The sequence below is a fragment of the Ictidomys tridecemlineatus genome, chromosome 6 (genome assembly GCF_052094955.1).
Source record: "Ictidomys tridecemlineatus isolate mIctTri1 chromosome 6, mIctTri1.hap1, whole genome shotgun sequence".
Lineage (NCBI taxonomy): Eukaryota > Metazoa > Chordata > Mammalia > Rodentia > Sciuridae > Ictidomys > Ictidomys tridecemlineatus.
In genome coordinates, this window is record NC_135482.1 from 155,152,480 (window position 1) to 155,173,871 (window position 21,392).

Consider the following 21,392-nt stretch of genomic DNA (forward strand, 5'->3'; position numbering starts at 1 on the left):
CGTTGAACTTGTGATCCACCTGCCTCAGCCTCCTAAGTAGTTGGGATCACAGTGTAGCTGGGATTATAAGTATGCACCACCTTACCAGCTGAAGTATTTTTAAAGACATGATTTGGCCCAAGATTTGATACAGCTGGATTCATGTAACTATGTTACAAGATTCCATTGGCAGTGTTCATTCTGGATGTTATTCTTTCCTGTCATTAAAAAATAACCAAGAACTGGTTGTATTCTATTTGATATGCCCAGGTAACATGTTGTCTATAATCTTAAATTGTTTTATATAGGCATGATATTTTCTCTCACAATTTTAAATTCAATATTAAAAACAACAAATATTACTTCAGTGGACTGTAACCAGAAAAACACCTCAGGATCACCAGGAGGAACTTTTTGAAGACACTTGCTCATTCTCAGAAATGGATTCAGTGGTGCAGGTGGAGCCCAGATTTATGAGAACCATGGGCTCTTTCTAAGTTTGCTGTACTTCACAAAGCAGCCACTATTCAATTATTTGTAAATGTCGAAGAAAGGAAGCCTTACATCTTTTATATCGAGTTTACAGTAAAATCTTCACTACTCTCTACATGAAAGCATCATGTCATAGAAAATGAACATCACACAAACCACCTGTCCCTTCCCTATCACCAACTGCAGTCTTCCTAAAGAAGAACTCTGAAGGGGAAATACCGGGGAATGATATTGGGCAAATTATACTGTTATATTGTGTCCATGTGTCCGTATAAAAATATGTACACCATTATGTACAACTATAATATATCAATTTTATAGTGAATAAAAAAGAACAACTCTGAGAATGATATGATGATTGCTTGTGCTAAAAGAAAAAAGCAACTTTCATTTCTCCTTTTTGTTTTTTTGGTACTGAGGACTGAACCTAGGAGCACTCTATCATTAAGCTACATTCTCCAGTCCTTTTTATTTTTTGAAACAGGACCTCTATAAATTGCTGTGGGCCTTGCTAAGTTGATGAGACTGGCCTAAAGGCAAAATAAAAAGCCACACTATTTATCATAGTATTCAAAGGCTTTCATAGTTTGGCTTCTATTCACCTTCCATTTCCAGTCCTAAACTCTCTGGCTTCCTACTGTCTTTCTCATACATACACATATATACCACACACACTCCAGACACTGAAACCTCCTGGAATCTCTCCATTCCTATTTGTCTGCCTTTCTTACCACTGTTTTCTGAGATTAAAATGCACTTAACTTATTTCCCATCTTATCCTCTCTGCCTGCCTAGAGAATATCCATCCAAGTCTCAATTTAAAATCCTCCTCTGCATGAAGCCTTCCCTCAACAGCCCCCCTTATACTTATTACTGTAAATGCTTAGCATAATGGAAAGGAACCTTAGAGACCCTTTATCCAATCCAGTGGTTTATAAACTTTTAACAGTTAGATTCTTATAAAAACTTTTAGGAAACCTTAACACAACCTTAAATCTTCGCTGTTTCAAGAAAGCCTAAAACACTGATATACTCCAACCTCATTTTAAAAATAGAGAGAGGCAGTATATAGAAAAAATGCATTTTCACAATTTCAAGTTAATGACTAATTCTAGGAACTCTGTCATTCATTTAACAAATATTTACTAAGCACTTACTATGTGCCATTGTTCTAGCTCCTTACTAGACAGCAGTGACCAAAAGACAATATTGTTGATAAGTGCAGGACACACAGAGATCATTTAAGATAGATCTTGGGGAACAACAGTGAATTACTATAAACTTAACCAAGAGGACTCCAATTGTAGTTATTGTACCAGAGGTGGCTTCACTATCTGAGCAAATTAACATATTTGGAACCTGGGTATGTAGCTACTGATCTCACAAATGCCTTTTCTCCACACTTGCCCATAAAATCTACCAGAAACAGTTGGTTTTCAGCTGGCAGTACACCCCTACTCTACCTCAAGAAGTGTATCAACTCTCCAGTCCTGTGCCAAGACCAGCTTGGTGAAGATATAGGGAATACTGAACAGGTAGCAGAAGAAGGCAAAATTTTTAAATGCTACCTCTACCACATGACCAGTTAATGAAATAAGGTCTGAAAATACATTTGTGTGAATAAAAACACATATGAAACCTTTTGTTTTCTTTCTTTTTAGTCCTTTATCATAAGAAGTACTAACATTGCATTAGTACTTAAGCATAATTCATTATACATTAGTATTTAAGTTATATAATATCAGAAAAGTAACTATCACTCAAAAGTTTTTACATCCACCTCTGAGCAGAGTTGTGGGCTAGAGATAATAAATTTGGAGATCATTAACACATAATAATAATGAATAAATGATATTAAAGTAACAGATAATGACAACTTCTTGAGACATACCATCATTTAGAGGTAGAGAAATGATGCTGAATAAGGGAAAGTGAAAAAGAATACCCAGAAATGTAGGAGAAAAACAAACATGTGTACTATTAACCTTGAATTTAAGTATTTCCAAAAACAGGGAATGAGCAGCTATATCAAATGCTAGATATTTGGCAAATGCTTCACAAAAAAGAAGCTCTTAATCTCCTTAAAAATCAAAACTAAAAATCTTAGGCAAGGGGCTGGAGTTATGGCTCAGTGGTAGAGCACTTGCCTAGAACAAATGAGGCCCTGGGTGCGATCCTCAGCACCACATAAAATAAATAAATAAAATAAAGGTACTGTGTCCAACTACAATTAAAAAATACATTTTTTTAATCTTAGGCAATATATTGTAGATGTATAAGAAAAATATATAGCATGGAATTCCAACAGTGAGCTCATTCAAAGAAAATGGCCTTCGACTTCTCATCAAAAGATTAACCAATGGCTGGTCATAATGGCAAGTGCCTAGCTAGAGTCCCAGATTCTCAGCAGGAGCATCACTTGAATGTACAAGACCAAACTAGGCAACGTAGCAAGGCCTTATCTTAAAAAAAAAAAAAAAAAAAAAAAAAGGCGGCTGCGTGCGCAGTGCGCGGGCCTGCAGTCCTGGGCGGCCTCTAGGTACCTGTAGGAGCTGTTGCGGCGGCGCGGGTGCTCCAGGCCGAGGCCGCGGATAATGTTCAAGCCCAGAAATGCCTTATGTGGATAGTCAGAATCGCATCTGTGGTTTTCTAGACATTGAAGAAAATGAAAACAGTGGGAAGTTTCTTCGAAGGTACTTCATACTGGGTATCAGAGAAGATAGTTTTGTATGGTACATGGATAATCCACAGAACCTTCCTTCTGGATCATCACGTGTTGGAGCCATTAAACTTACCTATATATCAAAGGTTAGCGATGCAACTAAGCTAAGGCCAAAGGCCGAGTTCTGTTCTGTTATGAATGCAGGAATGAGGAAATATTTCCTACAAGCCAATGATCAGCAAGATGTAGTAGAATGGATAAATGTGTTGAACAAAGCTAGAAAAATCACAGTACCAAAGCAATCAGACTCACAGCCCAATTCAGATAATCCAAGTCACCAGGGTGAATGTGGGAAGCAGCAAGTGTCTTACAGTACTGATATTGGTGGTGGTGTACCCATCATTACTCCAACTCAGAAAGAAGTAAATGAATGTGGGGAGAGTGTTGACAGAAATAATTTGAAACGATCAAAGCCATCTTCCTTGCTTTACTCCACAACCACCTCCTGACAGTGCCGTTATCAAAGCTGGTATTTTGTAAAACAAAGAGCAGTGATGAAAAACTGTGAGAGAAGTTATTTTCAATTGGATGAAAACACAACAGGCTACTTTAAATCTGAACTGGAAAAGGAACCTCTCCACCTAATACCACTTAAAGAGGTTCATAAAGTTCAAGAGTGTAAGCAAAGTGATACAATGATGACGGACAACCTGTTTGAAATTGTAACAATGTCTCAAACTTTCTATGTACAGGCTGATAGCCCTGAAGAGATACACAGTTGGATTAAAGCAGTCTCTGGTGCTAATTGTAGCACAGCAGGGATCTGGCCTATCAGCATCTTCTGAGCATTCCCACAGTCCTTCAGAGTCCAAACACACTGTCTGTCCTGCAGATGCCGCAGCAGTAGCCACCTCACATTCCACAGCCTCTCAAGCAACTCTCTGGTCTCAAGCTTTACCGTAGAGACCCAAGGATTTTACAAATCTCTTGCCAAGGTCAGGCCAGGGAACTTCAAGGTCCAGATCGTCTCTACAACAGAACCAGCTTCCAAAGTGACTGAACAAGCTCTGCTAAAACCTCAAAGTAAAAATGGCCATCAGGAAAAAGATGGTGATCCCGGGGACTTGGATGATGCAAGCCTTCCAGTCAGCGTCGTGTAAGATGGAAGCATGCAGGGCCTACCACTATCCATCCTCAGTGTCCTTCATGAGGCTTCTAGTCAAAGATGATAAAGGGGGAAGTGGGTTTTAATATGTATATTATACTGCCTTTTAGATGTACTCTTTGAAAGCTGGTAAACCAAGAATCTAAGGAGTAGCGAAATGAAATGTCATTTCTTTCAGAAAGAGGGAAAAAACCTGATTGTCTTCGTATCAACTATCTTAAGCTTTGTGTATTCTCATTTGGGTGGCAAAAATGTGTGTGTGGTATTTTTTTTTTTCCTAGTGACTTTGACAGTTTAAATGTTTAACAACTTACAAACATTGAAAATGCTTATTAATTGTTTTGGTCATTTAAAAAACACTACCATGACTTCCTATTAAATGTTGATATTTAAACATAAAAAAGGAACAAAAAGGCTGACTATTAAACATCCAATTCTACATTATAAATTAAAATGTTTAAAGTAAAAATATTTATATATTTTGAATCTATTTGTAGTTTTGTGCAAGGTTTATTTAAGGAAACAGGTTTTAGAGGGTTTTTTTGGTGCTGGGAATTGAACCCAGGACCTTGTACATGCTAAGCAAGCACTCTGCCACTGGCAAGTGCTCTTACCACTGAGCTACAACCTCAGGCCACAAGTTTTCTTTTTTTGGACCAGGAATTGAACCCAGGGACACTTTACCATTGAACCACATCCCAAACCTTTTTATTTTTAATTTTGAGACAGGATCTCACTAAGTTGCTGAGGCTGGTTTTGAAATTTCAATCCTCCTGCCTCAGCATCCCAAGGTGCTAGGATTACAGGCATGCGCCACTCAGCTTAAAGCTTTCTTTAAAAAGAAAAAAAACTATCAAATACTGAACCATGGGTCAATAATTTGTATGCTCAAGTACTTAGGCAGAAATGTACCAATGAATTAATAACATAGTATTTAGATATGTCTCCAAAATATAAGATAAAATGGTGGATAGAGAGAAAACTGTAAAATAAAATAAATATTTTAAAATGTTAATGGTAAAATATAGGCAGTTGGTAAATAAGCATTCATAAAATTTCAACTTTGTTGCACATTTTAAAACTTTCTTAATACAATATAGAGGAAAAAGTCTACTATTAATCAAATTGAATATTCTAGTAGAAAAATTGGTATAGGGCCTGGATAAGCATTTCATAAACACAGGAAAAAACGTTCATTTTCACAATCTCAGAATACAAAAACAATACCATTTTTCATTCACTAAATTAACAAAAATTCAAATGATTAGAGAGGGCATAAGAGAAACAAACGCTCTCATTCTCTATTCATGAGACTTAAAAAGAGAATCATTCTAGAAGGCAAATTCATAATCAAAAGGCTTTAGTATGAGGCTGGGGATGTAGCTCAGTGATAGGGTTATTAGCCTAGCAAGTGTGAGGCTCTGGGTTCAATCCCCAGCACGGCCAAAAAAGGGGGGAAAAAGTCTTAGTGTGTGTGTATATCTTTGACTAAGCAGTTTCAGTCCTAGGGATTTATTTCAACAAAATATATGCATATATTAAGATAGAAATATATGATATAGTATTGTTCAAAACAGTAAAACTGGAAACAGAAATCGGGAGAAACTACTACAGAAACTGTCACATTATATGGAAGGTTCCATGTTATTCAGTTATCAAAAGTGATTACTGAAAAGCCAGGCTCAATCCTATAATCCCAGAAATTTGGGAAGCTGAGGCAGAAAGATACCAAATTCCAGAGCAGCCTCAGAAACTAAATAAGACCTAAGCAACTTAGTGAGATCCTGTCTCAAAATTAAAAGGGCTGGGGCTGGGGTTGTGGCTCAGTGATAGAGCACTTGCCTAGCATGTATGAGGCACTGGGTTCAATTCTTAGTAATGTATATAACTAAATAAAGGCCCATTGACAACTAACATATATTTAAAAATAAAAATAAAAAGGGCTGCAGATATAGCTCAATGGTAAAGAACCTCTGCATACAATTCCCAGTACCAAAAAAAAAAAAAAGTAAAATAAAATAAAAAGTGGTTATCATATAAAGTAGCATGGATATTGGAAAATCTCCAGGATAAATTTGTGAAATGTGCAAGTTAGAAAACAGTATAAATGAAGGCACAATCGACATTTAAATATTCATGATTTACCTTTCAGTGAGTAAACTATGGCAAATTCAAAGTTAACAGTACTATTCTTATTCTGAATAGTCAGATTTTTTATTATTTGTATTTGTTATGTATTTAAGTAGCTATACTATGTTTCTGGCACTGTCCTTCAGATTTAGAATACAGTCAACTTACCTGTAGATAGACAATTCAGGGACAGACCCTTCAGGTCTCTATTTGAATGCCATTTCCTCAGGGAAACCTTTTCAATCCAGTCCATTCTCCCAGCTTGTTAGGGGTCTTTATGCACATTAACACTCAAGGATACTTTTGCAAATAACACTTAAGGATGCTTTTTACTTGTTCAATCAACATCTCTTTTGCTAAAATATAAGTTTTATAAGGATTTGTCTGGTTTTTCTCATTTTTATACCCCTAGCACCTAACACTCAAATACTGGTGAAATTAGTAATTTCATCTCATTACAAATACTTTTTGCACTCAAAAATAATTCATATACCTCTGATACTATTTGGTTTTTACCCACAGTTCCTGTCGCTCATAGGAAGGCCTTAGAAACTAGAATTTCTCTTTCCCAAGGTGAGTCATCATAAACCCTGTTTTCACTGCCACATTTTTTGTCTCAGAGCTGGCCATAAAGAAACCCCTCTGACCTATCCTTGTCTGATGTTAGGTCATAAGACCCTCCTCATTGGTAGGGGGGGCTACTACCCCAACACTTTGGAGAGAAGGCTAACACCACCCAGTCTATTAGCATTAGATATACACTGAAGTCTGAATAAAATTCCGGAGCTGAGAGAGTTCTGGATATCTGAACAAATAGAGATTGCTTGGAGGATGGCAAACCCTTTCATCTATCTAAACCTATGCATTTCTTCCATCTGTATCCTTTATAATAGCCTTTATAATAAACTGGTAAAGGTGTTTCCCTGAATTCTGTGGAGTCACTCAACCAAATTAATGGTACTCAAAGAAGGGGCTGTGAGAACCTGATTCCAAACTAGTCAGAAACACATGTAAAACCTAGGACTTGGAATTGGCATTAAAGCAGGAGAAGGGGGCAGTCTTGGTGACTGAGTCCTCAACCTGGGCAATCTGATGCTATCTCCAGGTAGACAGAATCTGAACTAAATAGGATTGATTAGAGGACACTCAGCTGGTGTCCACTGTAGAACTGACTCCTACTTGCTTGCTGGTGGGAGTAAATCCCCACACATCTATCTGGTATCAGAAATCTTTTGTGTTGATTCTGGTGAGAACAGAAAAGACATGGATTGTTTTTTTTTTTTTCAACAGAATAACCAAATAAACTTTGAATTTGCTTCTTTGCAAATTTTCACAGGGATAGCAGGACATAGTGGCCCACACCTATAATCCCAGTGGCTCAAGAGGCTGAGACAGGAGGATAACAAGTTCAAGACCAACTTAGTGAGACCCTAAGCAACTTAATGAGATCCTGTCTCAAAAAAAAAAAAAAAAAGGCTAGGGATGTGGGGCTCAGTGGTAAAGCACCTCTGGGTTAAATCTCCAGCAACAAATAAATAAATAATAAACAAGATTTTTAACAGGGATTAAAAAAATACATAACATTAAATTAATCATCTTAACCATTTCTAGTACACTCATGTTGTGTACAAGCTATCTATCTTTAGAACTCTTTTCATCTTGCAAAACTGAAACTATATCAATTAAAAAACTACTCTTCATTTTCCCTGGCAACTACCAGTTCTACTACCTTTATAAATTTGACTACTCCAAGTACTTCATGTAAGTGGAATCATGCGTATATCTTTTTGTTATTGGTTTAATTCAGTTAGTATAATGTCCTCAGGTTCATCCATGCTGTAGCTTGTCATAACTTCCTTTCTTCTTAAGGCTGAATAATATTCCCCTCTCTCTCTCTCATTCATATATATTTTATATATAAAATATATATATTTTTTTCTCTTATTTATCCATTCATCCATTGATAAACACTTGGGCTACTTCTACCTCAACTGAGACGCTCAATTCTTTTAAGTATATACTGAGAAGTAGAATTGCTGGGTGATATGGTAATTCTACATTTTTTTTTTGTCCCAGGGGATTGAACTCAGGAGCAATTGACCACTGAGCCACCTCCCCAGCTCTATTTTGTATTTTATTTAAAGACAGGGCCTGAGTTGCTTAGAACCTCATTTTTGACAAGGCTGGCTTTGAACTCGCAATCCTCCTGCCTCAGCCTCCCAGCTGCTGGGATTATGGGTGTGAACCATTACACTGGGCCAATTCTACATAATTTTTTGAGGAACTGCCATACTGTTTTCCATAGTGGCTTCCCCACTTTATATCCCCAGCAAAGATACACAAGATTTCCATTTTTTCCACATCCTGGCCTCAACATTCACCAATTTTTTAAATTTTAGCCATTCCAGTTGAACGTCAGCCAGTGAGTTTGCTCTTACATAAACAATAAAATGTCTCACTCTAGTCAGAATGGCAGTTATCAAGAATACAAGCAATAATAAGTGTTGGCGAGGAAATGAGGAAAAAGGTTTACTCATACATTGCTGCTAGGACTGCAAATTGATGCAACCACTTTGGAAAGCAGTATAGAGATTCCTCAGAAAACTTGGAATGGAACCACCATTTGAGCCAGCTATCCACTCCTCAGTCTATAGCCAAAGGACTTAAAATCTGCATACTATAGTAAGGCAGCCACATCAATGTTTATAGCAGTTCAATTCACAATAGCTAAATTGTGGAACCAACCTAGATGCCTATCAATAAAGGGATAAAGAAAATATGGAATTATACACAACAGAATATTACTCAGCATGAGAGAGAATAAAATTATGGCATTTGCAGGTAAATGATGGAGCTGAAGAATATCATGCTAAGCAAAGTAAGCCAATCCCAAAAAAAAACAAAGGCCGAATGTTTTCTCTGATTAATGGATGCTGATAATAGGGGTGGGGGTGGGGAGAATGGAAGAACTTTGGATTGGGCAAAGGGGAGGGGCAGATGAGCATGGGGCAGGAAAGATGAGATGGACATCATTACCCTAAGTACATGTCTGATTGCACAAATGGTTTGACTCTACATTGTGTGCAACCAGAGAATTGAAATGTTGTCCTCTATTTGTGTACAATGAATTGAAATGCATTCTGCTGTCATGTATAACTAAGTAGAACAAATTTTTTTAAAAAAACTGTTACCTTCCCTTAAAAAAGCATACACCAAAAGATGAAAAAGTTAAAAATTAATATATTAAAAATGTGAATTTTATTTAACAAAAAACTGTTATCTTGTTTTCTGCATAAACTTGTGGTAAAAGGCTCTCTAAAATTGGGCTCCATTGCTGGGCACAGTGATGTATGCCTATAATCCCAGCAGCTCTGGAGGCTGAGGCAGGAGGATCCCAAATTCAAAGCCAGCCTCGGCAACTTATCGAGGACCTAAGCAACTTAGCCAGACCCTGTCTCTAAATAAAATATTTTTTTTAAAGGATTGGGGATGTGGCTCTGTGGCTAAGTGTCCCAGGGTTCAATCTCTGGTACCAAAATAAATAAATAAGCCTCCATAAATTAGTAAAACATATTCTAGACAATATTGACAATGCAGAAGAATAAACCATCTCTCAAAGAAGAATTGCAAAGGAAACCAAAATTGTGATTCATGTGCAACGACACAAAAAAGGGGAAAACAAAGGAAAGGCATTCCCACTCATCTCTGAAATTCACTGATTGCCACCTGAATACTTGCAGTTCTGAATTACTTAAACCTGTGTTTTGTCTCCCATCAGGATCCTTTCCCTAACCTCTACCCACCTTTGTATGCTGGGCAGCCTTCCTTATCAACTTTGCCTGTGATCACTCTCTTCCTGTCATACCCCTCCTGTCTACTCAGCTGTTACAACTGGGTCCATGCCTGCTAGCCTCCTCAGGGGTGATTTCAGCAGCACAGCTGCATCCTTCCCAATTAATAGGTTGTAGGTGTCCCTTGGCAAAAGACAAGTATCTGATAAACACAAAGCTAAGGAAGCTGGGATAAAAAAAAATTCCATTCCAATCTTGAAAAGCTGAATTAAATGTCTGATTAAATCTTGGAACATAAAAAGCTTCACACAGAGAGAGGAGGGAGGAAAAAGGAGGAGGCAGGGGATTAGCAAGGATGGTGGAATGTGTTGGACATCATTATCCAAACTACATATATGAAGACACAAATTGAGTGTCAACCTACTTTATATACAGAGATATGAAAAACTGTGGTATATATGTGTAGTAAGAATTATTATGTGTATAATTGTTATTATGTATATATGTGTAATAAAAAACAAGTACATGTATGAAGACATGAATTGGTGTGAACATACTCTATACAAAGATATGAAAATGGTGCTATATGTGTAATAAGAATTGTTATACATTCTGCTGTCGTGTATTTAAAAAAATAAAATCAATAAAATAAATTAAAATTAAAGCTTCACACAGAGCAATATATGAATACATTCTAAATCTGGTCTCTAGATTCTGAATCCAAAAAAAGATTTCAACTCAAAAGATTTAAACTACAAATACAGAAGAAGAAGTCACTGGGCCAAGTGCCTTCCCAAAGATTTCAAAGTAGAAAAAAAAGTTTGAAATAGAAAGTATTTAATAATGAAAGCAGGACTCAGTGGTGATGCCTATAATTCCAGCAACTCAGAAATTGAAACAAGAGGACCACAAATTCAAAGCCAACCTCAGCAACTTATCAAGACCCTATTTCAAAATAAAAAGGACTGGTGGTAGTTCAGTGGTAAAGCTTCCCTGGGATCAATCCCCACTATTATCTGCCGTCCAAAGTATTTAATAGGGAAAAATTTGCATTCAAAAATACTAAAATTTACAGTTTATGAAACAGTGATAACTGCTTTATCAAAATTCCAAGTCATCTATGCTAGAATTACTTTTCAAAGATTTTTTTTTTATTTGTATTGGTGAAAACAAACCTAGGTATGAAAAGTAAAAGTGAATACTTGACTACCAATAATCCTAAAATAGTATTATATCATAAAAAGGTAGATACGTGAAAACAAAGTCTCTTAAGAGTAGATTAAATGTTAAAAGTTTCTTTATGTAAGTTCAATGTCACAGTTTTTAAAAAGATTATGAGAGCAAATAATTAAAGGTCCTTAGAAAATATAATATATCCTGATGTGGTGATTCACACCTGTAATCCCAGCGACTCAGAAGGCTAAGGCAAAAGGATTAAAAATTCAAGGCCAGCCTTAGCAATTTAGTGAGACTGCTTCAAAACAAAAGTGAAAATTAAAAAGAACTGGGGATATAACTCTGTGGTAAAGCTCCCTTGGTCTCAATCTCCAGTTTAAAAAAAAAAAAAAAAGGAAGGAAGGAACCAAATATATCCCTAATTTTATCAACTCTTCATTGCAATATCTAGGAAAGGAGCAAATAAACCATGACGTATTTAGAAAGTTACTTTTCTTAAGCCATATTTAAATAATTCTTTGGGGTTTTTGTTTTGTATTGTTTTTTGGGTACTGGGAATTGAAACCAGGGGCCCTGAACCACTGAGCCACATCCCCATCCCTTTTTATTATGAGACAGGGTCTCACTAAATTGGTGAGGCTAGCTTTGAACTTGTGATCCTCCTGCCTCAGCCTCCTGAGTTGCTGGGATTACAGCACTATGTACTACACTTCCACACCCTCACTCAAATAATACTTTTAAAAACATGATAATTTACTTATTTGTGGACCTGTATAAACATTTGCTTTTCTTTGAGTGATAGAGGTCTCACTCTTCCTAGGCTAGTCTCTAACTTGGTTCAAGCCATCCTCCTGCCTCAGTCTCCAACTAGCTGGAGCTTACTGCTAATCATCTGTATTTTCATCATGGCCTATTTAGCTTAAAATTATACAATATACGTTGACTGTAGAATGTAAATATTCAGGGAGCAAAAAGTAATTCTGAAAAGTCACCCACAATCCCAAACAGTTACAGGATAATTTTAAATAAAACCAAACATTTAAAGTTTACTCCAGATTTGTTATGCTATACATTTTACAAGAACAATAATATTTAAATATTAAAAATCATTAACAGTTGGGCACCATGACGCATACCTGGAATACCAATGACTCCAGAGACAGAGGCAAGAGGACACCAAATTCAAGGACAACCTTAGCAATTTAGGAGACCCTGGCTCAAAATTTAAATACACACACACACACACACACAGAGAATTAGGGATGTAGTTCAGTGGTGAAGCACCCCTGGGTTCAATCCCCAGTATCAAAACCAAAATTAATAACCATTAACATTTGACAATTACTCAATACCAAAATGTAGGGCCCGTAAAGCAAAGTATAAGGTAACTTAATAAGCTAGAGACCAATACTTCATCCATTCTCATCAGAATACACAACTGCTGACCTCAGAATGTTGTTTCAGCTCACTTCTGCTTTTCTATTTCAAGCACTAAATGGCTGCTCTACCACTGCTGACATCTCGGGGAATTCAAGTGTATAAGTCATTTATGACATTATAGGCAGTAAACAACTCATCTGCTGGGAAAGTTATTTTGTAGAATCCAAGACTGAACCATTTCCTGAGTTACAGAGAGCAAATTAGTCTTTCACAATCACCATTTCACTTCGATATCCAGCTAGCTTACCAATGTTTGATCTGTGAGCAGACAGCCTTTCTAAATAAGAAACAATATACTCCAAACTCTTTTACATAAGTACATTTAAATCATTTCATCAAGCCATGGAGAATTTTTAACTAAAACCAACTGTACAAAAAATGAGAAGAGCTAGGCTCAGTAGCACAAGCCTGTAAACCCAGTAACTTGGGAGGCTGAGGCAATAGTACCACAAGCTTGAGGCTAGACTAGGTAACTTAAGGAGAACTTGCTTTCAAAATAAAAACAAAAAGATGTTAAAGATGTGGCTTAGTGATAGAGCACCTCTCAGTTGAATTCCTAGGACCTGAAAAAAAAAAAAAAAAAGAAGAAGAAAGCTGGCAGTAGGTGGGGGATTCATATAGTACTCAAAAAAATACGGGGCTGGGGTTGTGGCCAGTGGTAGAGCAGTCGCCTAGCCATGTGCAAGGCCCTGGGTTCCATCCTCAGCACCACATAAAAATAATAAATAAAATAAAGGTATTATGTCCAACTACAACTAAAAAATACATATTTAAAAAAATGTAACTCTCAAATGATAATACTATGTGTGTGTTATAAAATGAGATTTTAAAAAATTAGTACAATAAAAGTAAAAAAAATATATATCATTTCACAACAGGACTACATGCCATATGGTTTAAAAAACAAACTCTTATGAAATTTCTGAAGAACATACCTTCTAAAAAAGCAGTGAATTTCTTTGCAACTTTTTAAAGCTATTAATTGTATATCAGATTCCATTTAAAAGCCTCAGAAAAGCTTCCAGAAAAAAACTGATTTCAGCCAGGCATGGTGGTGAACACCTGTAATACTAGCAGCTGCAGGGGTGGGGGAGGTGGAGGGTGCTGACGCAGGAGGATTTCAAGTTCAAAGCCAGCCTCAGCAAAATCAAGGCACTAACCAACTCAGTGAGACTGGGGATATGGCTCATTGGCCAAGTACCCCGGTACACCACCCCCTCTCTCCCCCCCCAAAAAAATGATTTCAACCACATACACCAATGGGAGAGAAGAGAGCAAGTCGGCTCTAAAATAATAAATTTCATGCTGGGTGCAGTGTCAAACACCTGTAATCCCAGCCCTGGGGAGGCTGAGACAGCAAGTTCAAGGCCAGTTTCAGCAACTTAGATCCTCAGCAATCTAGTCCCTCAATTTCTGAGACCATGTCTCAAAATAAAAAATAAAAAAGGGCCAGGGATATAATAAACACTCCTGGAGATTCCTAAGATAACTTGGAATGGAACCAGTCATCCCCCTCCTAGGTTTATACCCAAAAGTCTTAGAATCAGCATACTATAGTGACAGCCACATCAATGTTTATAACAGCTCAATTCCCAATATCTAAACCACAGAACCAACCTAGGTGCCCTTCAACAGATGAGTGGATAAAGAAACTATGGTATATATACACAATGAAATATTACTCATCCTTAAAGAAGAATGAAATTATAGCATTTGCCAGTAAATGGGTGGAACTAGAGAATACTATGCTAAGTGAAGTAAGCCAATCCCAAAGAACCAAAGTGGGAGAGGGAGAAAAGAGGTACTTTGGACTAGACAGAGGGGAGTAAAGGGAGAGAAGATGACATGGGAGCAAGAATTATATAATGAATAGAACATTATTACTTTATGTGCATATATGATTACTTGATCTGTATAACTCTATACCATGTAAAACCAGATGAATAAGAAGTTATACTCCATTTATGTATGATATGTCAAAATGCATTCTACTGTCATGTATGACTAATTAGAATTAAAAAAAAAACACACTCCTGGGTTTCAATCCACAGTACCAAAATGAATACATTAGAATTTACTAATTTGAAATTTATCAAAGGAATGAAGCTTTTCTAGAATTCTTTCGGATTTTAGTTCTAAATTTGTATTGTCCACAGGGTGGCAGTCTCACAGTCTTAAGTGTCCCTGGATTCAATGCACAACTTCAGTGTTCAAAAAACTACATGCACAAAGATGTGTAATAAATTTACTATTTGAGGGGTTGGGGTTGTGGCTCAGAGGTAGAGCGCTCGTCTGACATGTGTGAGGTACTGGGTTCAATCCTCAGCACCACATAAAAAAAGATATTGTATCCACCTATAACTAGAAAATATTTTTTAAAAAATTATTATTTGATCAACCTGAAGGGTAAAAGTTGCCTGTCCTCTCCAAAACATTGTTAACTTCCCTAGTTCTTTTAGGAGTATTTACTTTGTAACATCTTAAAATTTCCTTCAATAAATCTCTTGTAGATGATCTTTTCTATTTTGCTGTCACCACCCTATTTTAGGGAGACTAGATACAAGGAGAGCTGTTGGGAGATTATTACTGGCAGGAGATTGCCTAACTTGGTCAGGTAGGTCCTAACCTAAGGAGAGTGGAAGGAGTAGGAATGAAGGTGAGAAAGGACACAGATATAACCTTTCCAAATTCCAGTTCATCTAACACAATACTACCAAATTAATTACTTTCATATCACTTTTCCAAGCAAAGTAAAACTCCTTAACCTAAAATTCAAGAACCTTCCAAAATCTCTTTGTCAAGAGCCAAAGACATCTGTAAAATAAACTTTTGCTTTGAAGAGACCTTGCAACTCTTGGTTTTTATTCATTCAGCCAATCAAATATTTTCTAAATGTTTACCAGGTTACATGCACTGTTCCAAGACTGGTGATATAAAGGGAAACAAGTCAAAGTATCTACTCCTCCTGACAGGACAATCTATTTAGGGAAGCAGGTAAAGGCCCCAGGTATTTCCAGCTCCAGGCAGGTAGGATTGAGGTTCCTTCAAAGTACAAGCCACTGGAAACACAACAGGGATTGGGAGTATTGGTCAAGAGAGATCTGCCAGAGCACTAACAATGTTACCTACCAACCCTAGTCTATTTTTGCAGCCCTATTTCCCATTCCTATCCTTCTTATAGACTCAGCTTGGCCAATTGCTAGCAATTGTTAATGCATCTCTGCTTTGGTTTGCCTCCTCTAAAAACCTTGTTCCCCTCCCCCATCTATATAAACAAAAGCCTAATTAGTCTTCAAAGTTCATCTCAAAGCTGCCTCCTAGAGGAGGGCTTTTTCTTATTCCCTAATACAAACACAGATGTGAATTTTGGAGACCTTTAACCTTGGTTTAGTTCCCTCTGAGCATTTATCAGACTATGCACACTATGCATTGTAACGTAATTACGTAATTATTATCTAACCTCTTTCATCAGGTATTTACTGAGTATCTGCTACATTCCTGAAATTACCCAAGAGCTAGAATTTTATTGTTAAATTATCCCATTATCATTTTAAAATATGTAATATTCAAATGATAAATTTAAAATCTAAAGATATTCTATAGGCAGCAGGGCACAGTGGCACACGAGGCCGAGGCAGGAGGATCACAAGTTTGAGGCCAGCCTGGGCAATTTAGCAAGACTGTGAATCAAAATAGAATTAAGAGAACTGAGGATGTTGCCCAGTGGTAGGGTGTTTTCCTAGCATGCTTGAGGCCCTGGGTTCAAATCCCCAGAACAGAAAAAATTTTTCAAAGTCCTATATGATTTTTACTTATTCAATCCTTAACATTTTGCTGAGCTGTGACATGCCATAAAGTATAAAGTTCACAATTCAATATTTTTTGGCATATTTAGAGTTGTGCGATCATCACTAAAATCTGATTTTAGTACATTTTAATCACCTTATGTACCTACATCAGCAGGCACCCTACCAGCCCCCCTTTCTTCCAAGGTAATCACTAGTTTTTCTTCTTTCTCTATAGTTAACTATTAACATTTTATAAGTGGACTCATATAAAATGTGGCCTTTTGTGCCTTGTTTCTTTCATTTTGCATAATGTTATTGAAATTCCTCCGCCTTACAGTATGCATCAGTATTTCATTTCTTTTTGTTGCCAATTAATATGCCATTGTACGGACACATCACTACTAATTCATCAGGGGGATTTTTCGGTTGTTTCCACTTTTGGCTTATGAATAGTGCTGCTATAAACATGTGTGTACAAGTTTGGGGGTAGACATATGCTTTCATTTCTCCTGGATATACACTTAGGAAATGCTGGATCATATCACTCTGTTTAACACTTCAAGGAACTATCAAACTTCCAACATGACTGCACCATTCTACATTTCCACCATGGGGGTTCCAACTTCTTTACTTTTGTTTGAATCTTATAGAACAAGAACAGTCCCACTACACAAAATCCTTACCCTCATGGAACTAATATTCTGATAGAACAAAACAAGAAATACACAGAATCAAATAAACAAACTGGCAATTTTTACAAAAATGAAGAAAACACAGAGTAAATCAATCAGGAAGTAACCAAACAAGAGGGACTCTAGAATGATCACAAAAGACTTATCTGCGAAAGTAATGCAGACCTGAAATGTGAAGAAGTAACTGGAGGTGGGTATGTTATAGGAAGAAGAAATGACAAGTAATAAAACTAAGTCTACATGTTTGAGAAGTAAAAATGTGCCAAAGTGGATGAAGTATAATGAAAAGGCAAAATTCGCAAATTAAGTTGGGAAGGTAAGCAGAGGCCAGATAACCGTAGGTCTCACAGATTAGGATAAAGTCTTTCAATTTTGCCTAAAATGCCATAATCCTTTTCTAATCTCTTATCTTTGTTTAAATATGGGTGTTCATTTCTGCAAACATTTACTGAACTTTCATGTATCTTCTGATCACGCACACATTAGCAAATATTAAAGATACTTTTTAGGTACATCAGCACCATTCATTTAGTATCATTATTTAGAGGCCAAGAAAGAACACCTAAAATATGGCTTCCAATGGCGTTTTGGTAAAAAGGTACAACCATATGCACGAATCCTCACATATTTATCTCCTAGTCTTAACCAATTTAAGAAGAAAGCCTTACTGACAATTATTTGCAGCTCTCTTAGATTATCAAGATCATATTTCAATAAAGTCAATTAAGAATATAGCTTAAGCTTAGTCTCATAATTTAAACCTAGATTTCATTCTTATAAACTGAATTATAATTAACTGGTTTTTTTCCATTCTATTAAAAATTCAACCTTAAACCTATGAGTAAAAAAAATAGTCTACATTTTATACTGTTTAAATCCCCCTCCACCCCAGTACTAGGGATTTAAACCTGGGGTGCTCTACCACTGCGCTACATTTCCAGGCCCTTTTATTATGTTTTATTCTGAGACAGAGGTCTCGCTAAATTGCAAAGGCTGGCCTAGAACTTCTATGGTCACACTGAGATTACAGGTGTCAACCATCATGCCTGTTTTTTTTGTTGTTGTTGTTTTGTTTTGTTTTTTTGAGGTGGGGTCTCATTATGTTGCTCAGGCTAACTTTGAACTCCTGAGTCTCCTGCCTCAACATTCTAAGATACGTGTCACCTAGTCCTAGATTGAGTCTTTTTAAATAAGTTTTTTTTTTCCTCTGCATATTACAGCTATGTTCAGGATTTTCAAAGAGGAAAAAAAATATTTTCAAAACTCGAATGACATAAAAGGTCACTCTGATAAAAGAACCTGTTACCTAATCAAAACTTATCAAGTTAAAACTCCTTTCTAGGGTCAGGGCTTGATTTCCCATAGTTCTCCCTCCAGGCACTCTGCTCCTGCCAAACCAGACTACTTGCTAGCCTCTTGGTACTTGTCCCCCACCATCTCAGGCTTATGATTCACATTCCCCACCAGGAGAAATCCAACCAGTTCTTCAAGGTCCAGAACGCACACTCTTCCCTCCAAGTCTCTTCTCCAGTTCTTTTACCCAAGTATAATTGATTCTTCATCTCTGTGTTCCAGTAGCAATTTCTACAACTCACTGTGTTGCCTTATATTCCATCTGGTGCACAACTATAGTAAAGAAATCTGTGTCTTGGATAGGGTTGCCATCAACCACTCCCCTTGGCTCACCCCAAATACACAGTGTGACTAGTTACAATTAAGAGTGGTCAAATTTAAAATAATGCAGTTTAGCACCATTGGATTCACATAATACCAAGTCATTTCAAAAATTAAGCCCTCTATGGAGACAAACTAAAGTAGAGGTAAATTTCCTTCCTTCCAAATTTGGACCTAACTCTTCAGTATCTGGTTATTAATAACAACACAATAACACTCCTTATTTAAATGAAACTTCTCCACTTTCATTACCTACACAAGAATTATTCTTGCAATGCTATCTGAAGTTTGTAAGGTGTATTCAAGAATTTATGACGGTAAAGCTAGAGTTCAGAGAAGGTGAAAGATTTCCACAAGTTCACACAGTTAATCATAGGACAAAATGTGATTCCATTCAGTATTAATAGAATACTACCCACAAACATAAAGCACCTGAACATCAGTAACTTCAAAAGCATCTCATGGACTTGTCATGAAGTAAACAAATATTTGAATTAATGAAGATGATTCAAAATTTGTAGTTGTGGCAGTTTCTTTCATCTTTTTCTTTTATTTACAAGTGAAAGACTAATTAATCCTTAATCATGCAGATCACATTAACAGATCATTTTCAAATTTACTATGCAGTTAACAGTTTGGAACACACATATAACCACCAAAACATGCTCATCCACAAGAGTCACTTTTTCCTTACTTGTTCCCAGAAACCCAATAGACTAAACATTATAGCTGCTCCTATTTTCTAATTTCAACTTGCATTTAAGATAACGCTTTTGTTTCATTTACAGCTCACATGCTGCTGACACAGCTGCCCCTTCTTTGTAATAAACACAGGGCTTCTATATTTAAAAATACAGTGAAACTTTGTTATAACATCCCCTCCCCAGTCTCCGGACAATTTTCTCTCATCCAAGATCCACCTCCCCCCAGGACTTTTTAATCAGTGGCACTTAAAACATTGGTCCTTCGGAAAGTCAATTTTGTGCTTCAAAGACGTCTCATCACAGTGGTATTTTCCTTCTGCGTAGCTCTTTGTGTTTTAAGGGAGGGGAGGGAATCCTCTTCCCAAAGGCCCTCTCCTTAGGCTTGGGTACTTTCAGAGCGCAACCAGCGCCAGGAGCGTCAAGTGGGCTAACCTCGCACGCACACCCGGCGAGTGGGGGTGACGGGCAGCTGCGCCGCCGGGAAAGCGCGCCCCTGGGGCCGCTGCCCGAGGCGCTGGGCGTTCCGGACAGGGGGGGTCTCCTAAACAGCCAGCATAAGGACGAGATCACCAACCCCGGACGCCCAGAGCCAGCACCAGAGCAGGGCAAAACCGTCCCGCGTCTCTCCCCCGAGGAGTCAGGAGGGGGTGGCCAAGCAGGGTGTGGGCGCGAGGGGGGCCTGGGGAGGAGATAAGGCGAGACCCGAGTTAATCATCACCTCCCGAGCGTCTGGAAAACTACGGGCCAGGACTGGAGGGGCGGGGGAGCAGCGCCGGAGAAAGTGAAACTCCCCGACCCTCAGACACCTTGAGCTAGAGGGACCCAGAGCGGGACCTGGAGCCTCTACGTTCCCCCTCCAGCCCGCACGGCTGGGGCACTCCTGGTCTCAAAGGAGCACCCCAGCTTTGGACGCGACGAATGACTACATCAGTCCTTCTCTTCTTCTACAAACTGACCCGCACACGGGACGGGTGTCAATCTGAATCACTGGAAATAAAACAGCCCCCCAAACCCGCCTTCCAAAAATAAAGGGCACACTGTTCCCATACCGGGAGTCGAACCCGGGCCGCCTGGGTGAAAACCAGGAATCCTAACCGCTAGACCATATGGGAAGAGCTGCTAGAGATACCGTCGCGACCCACCTGACAAGCGTAAGCGCTGCTACCGCCTTCACTACGCCGTGCACTGCCGCCTCTACTCGAGCGGCTGCCGCCCGCTGCCCACGCGCGCGGGAACGAGCCGGGCCAGAGCGCGCAGCCCGAGCGGGGGAGGGGCGGGGCCGCGCCGCGCCGCGCGACAGGAAAGTTCTAAGGCGAAGCCGAGACTCGAGGGGGTCCCAGAACCAACTCTTTCACCTTTCTTTTTTTAACTCCGCCAACGGCCCCCAGCCTACAGGTCCGGGTTGCTCCGTTGGTCAAAGTGCGTGCGGACTAGTTGGCAAAGTTGAGAGCGACGACGTCTCTGGGAACAGCTGTTTGCGTTCAGGGCGGAGGCGGCGTGCAAGCTCCTTGGCCACGAGCCAGCGAGCCTAGAAGGAGAGTGGAAGTTCTGGATCCCAGGGGAGGACAGAGAGCAGACGGGCTGGCGCGGGGGCTTGAAGTTTCTGTGTTTCGGCTCAAGTCCCGTCGCGCTTTCGCTCCTTCTTCGTGACCTCAACTCCTTTATATCGACCCCACCTCTCAAGATTTTAGAGTACCGC

At 38.4% G+C, this 21,392-nt stretch overlaps 1 protein-coding gene, 1 non-coding gene and 1 pseudogene across 6 annotated transcripts in view; 1 reads left to right on the plus strand and 2 right to left on the minus strand.

The window, feature by feature from the left end:
- Window positions 1-21,332, minus strand: part of Elf1 (E74 like ETS transcription factor 1) — a 104,171-nt gene extending 82,839 nt beyond the window's left edge. Inside the window, exon 1 of one of the 5 annotated variants that reach the window (XM_040281452.2) lies at window positions 20,836-21,332. The gene's annotated coding sequence lies outside the window, so the exon portion shown is untranslated. The remainder of the gene's footprint in view (window positions 1-20,835) is intronic. The other 4 variants (XM_040281451.2, XM_005336785.5, XM_078015820.1 and 1 more) reach the window with 4 other exon arrangements.
- LOC101970858 (pleckstrin homology domain-containing family A member 1 pseudogene) lies at window positions 3,035-4,437 on the plus strand (annotated as a pseudogene).
- On the minus strand, window positions 20,734-20,805 carry Trnae-uuc (transfer RNA glutamic acid (anticodon UUC)). The gene has a single exon. It is a non-coding gene; the product is annotated as a tRNA-Glu (tRNA).
- Window positions 21,333-21,392: the final 60 nt, after the last annotated feature.